The sequence below is a fragment of the Sceloporus occidentalis genome, unplaced genomic scaffold (genome assembly GCF_023333645.1).
Source record: "Sceloporus occidentalis isolate IW3139 unplaced genomic scaffold, rSceOcc1.0.p SCAF_20, whole genome shotgun sequence".
NCBI lineage: Eukaryota > Metazoa > Chordata > Lepidosauria > Squamata > Phrynosomatidae > Sceloporus > Sceloporus occidentalis.
The window spans coordinates 12,900,878-12,904,123 of NW_028317000.1; the positions used below are offsets into that span (position 1 = coordinate 12,900,878).

Genomic DNA, 3,246 nt, shown 5'->3' on the forward strand with positions numbered 1-3,246 from the left:
TTAGTGGGAAGGATCCTCCAAGGAAATTGGCGCAGGGTTGTAAAGTAGATTATTCCAAACTTTCTGGGCTACCTATACACTCATCCCTCCATATATGTGGCTTTGATATTTGTGGATGTGATTATTCATGGATTTGATTAATATGTTCTCTCTAGGAATATCTAGGTCCTCCAGTGCAACTCTATGGTCAACTTTAACTAAAAGCTGAACCAAAAGACTAGAGAGAATACCCTACTAGGCCTTTGTAGCTCCTCCAGTGAAACTCTATGGTCAAATTTAATTAAAACTTGTGCCGAAAGACCTAGAGATTCCTAGAGAGGACACTCTACTAGGCCATTGTCACTCCTCCAATGCAGTTCTATGGTCAGTGTCTGTCGGACGTTGACCACAGAGTAGCATTGGAGGACCTAGAGATTCCTAGAGAGGTAAAAACATGGTGTTTTTGTTATTTGTTATTTGCGTTTTTTCCATATTCACGGGGGTCTTCTGCCCCTAACCCTAGCAAATATGGAGGGACAAGCGTACTTCTATTCTAACTCTCTGTAATAATCCACTGGTTTTCAGACTACATTTGCGCCTATAGGTTTGACTGAAGCTTGCTTGCAGTTTCTTCGAAAACAATTGACTGATTAAAGTATCTTGGTTATTTTTTCCCTTTAATGACCAATTCTTCACTTTTGAACTAATGAATCGGTTAATTAGATTGACCTCTGTTTACCTACGGCTGCAAGCTTCGATTCGTTTGGTTGGTGATTGATCAGTTGGACTCTGAGTTCGGAACTTGGTTGTAAAAAGCAATTTCTTACCTATTACTTTTGTTAGCATTTTCAGAAAGGAACTTGCCAATGCAGTCGTCCCTCCAAAGTTGTGTCTTTGACTTTTGTGGATTTGATCATTTACCGATTTAGCAATAGCAATAGCAAATACATTTCTATTCCGCTTAAGCAGTTTGCAATGTGTAAGCCAGTTGTGTTTGCTTTAGAGATGTGTTAAGTTGCTGACTTCTAGTTTTTGTGGCGATGGCACGTGCCTTGAATATTTCTGTTGGATTTATTCACTCTATATACTATATATTCCAGGTAAAGCAATCCCAGCTCAACATTAGGAGGAACGTCTTGGCAGTAAGAGCTGTTCGACCGTGAAACGCACTCAATCGGCGCATGATGGAGCCTCCTTCTTTGGAGGTCTTTAAACAGAGGCCGGATGGCCGTCTGTCGGGAGTGCTTTGTGTATTCCTATATGGAGGCTGGAGTTTATGATTCTGTACCTACATTTGGTATGGACAGTCATTTTAGTGTCACCCGCTCCGACGGTGTCACCCGGTGCGGCCAGAACTCCTTGCACCCTCCCAGTGATGCCATTGAGATATTACCAGCATTTGGTACGGAGCTTAAACATAAGGCCAGAATCCTATTGGTGTCTTATGTATGTCTAAGTTCCCCTACAGAAATTGTTGAACATTCCTGTCCTAAGCAGGATGTCTGCAATCCAATTGCAAAGTTGTGGACGTGGAGTGATGCATGCAGTGCCATTGCACCTACATGAGACGTGCATTAGACGTACATACATCCGCATGAGATCTTTATTAGATGCAGATATGCATGCGACCCACATTCAATTGTGCATTTGGTTGCACAGTGTTGCCATTTATTGCAAGAGTGGTACAGCACATACTATGCCAACCTGATTATCTCAGCTGAGAAGTGTCTAAAGAGAAAAAGAGTTGGCAACCCTAATTCAGCATCACAAACATGGCTGGATAGGTAAGGATTCAAAGTCAGACTTTTGGGAACTAAATGCGCAAAGCCTGGGCCTGGATGGTTAAATTGCTCAGTCTCTTGAAGCCTTTGACTTCACATTGCTGTTTCTCTTTCTTCCACATCCCACATTTTAAACTGTCAAGTTCTTTCAACCCTCGATGCAAAGAAATGCTGACAACTACTTAATAAAACATAACTCAAATGAAATCCTTATCCATCCCTATTCTAAACGTGTGTCTCGAGGGAGAGGCAAGTGTGGGTGCGAACACACCTGAACAAGACTATTGTGTTGTTAAATGTTAAAAAGAGGAGATCAGAGTAACTTAGGTGGAATTACTATAGATATATATATTGTAAGATGCATTAATTCCTTTGTCAGAAGTCTCCTTTCAGGAACAATTGACATATATATTATATGTATATAATTATAACAACGGCAGCAACAAATTCTTCTCCAGCGCTCTCAGATTCTAAATGTGTGGTTTATTATAATAGGGAGCAATGCAATAATGGTAGCCATAAAAGAAGAAATAAAGGAAAAGGAGTCTTCTGTTCAGAAGCGAGGCTACAATATAGTCAGGAAGACGCGATGCATTTGAATCTAGTGATCGAGATCTGAAGAGGAGGAGACGAACGATATGACGCTGGTGGATTTTTGAAGCGCTGCCATTCATTTTTCCCTTTCAAAATACTCCGGAATGAAATATAATTAATTAGAATCCCCTTCACTCAACGACGAGTGAAAAATTAAGACACCCGTCCTGGAGACCATCTCTGCCGGGACTCGAACCCGGAACCTCTGGATTAGAAGTCCAGCGCGCTCGTCCATTGCGCCACAGAGACCTCACCACAAGCTCAGCATCAGGACCAGAACTGAAAAAGCACATACCTTCTGCATCACTGCCGAACGATTCCAGCATCCTGCTATTTCTGCACAGCCTTGTTCAGGGAGGGACGGAAAACCTGGAGCCGGAATCCCCTTCCCCTCCATTCAGAAAACAGATTTCGCGTTGTGTCTTCCGCGGCTTTTCACTTGGCAAGGGGAAGGGCGGGTGGGAAAGAGGCGATATATATATATATAATTCATTGGATATATCTCCATCGCCGCCGTTAAGGGAGCGCATGTGAGAGCAAAGACGCGGAGCTGGGAGCTGAATATCCCTTTAGCCGATTGCTTTCGTTCCAGCGGAGCTGGTACCATGGACAGCGCAAATCTCCTGCGCTTGAATGTAACAGCTGCATCCCTTCGGGGCTCATGCCAACATCCTCCCCTTAACCTTTCCTTCGGGGACTAAGCCGATGCTGAGAAGCAAGACGAGAGTGACAGTGTGCATGTGTGAAAAGAGAGAAAGACAGAGAATCGGAGCTTTGTCGGAAGAGTTCCCAAATACAGACCCACTGTCTTTCTGTTTGCAAGGATCAATCTTGTACATGGGACAGATGCAATTAAATCCAATTGACAGCGTTTGCACCATAGCTATGGGGA

General features: G+C 43.2%; 1 non-coding gene across 1 annotated transcript; it reads right to left on the reverse strand.

The window, feature by feature from the left end:
* Window positions 1–2,529: 2,529 nt before the first annotated feature.
* Window positions 2,530–2,603, reverse strand: TRNAR-UCU (transfer RNA arginine (anticodon UCU)). The gene has a single exon. It is a non-coding gene; the product is annotated as a tRNA-Arg (tRNA).
* Window positions 2,604–3,246: the final 643 nt, after the last annotated feature.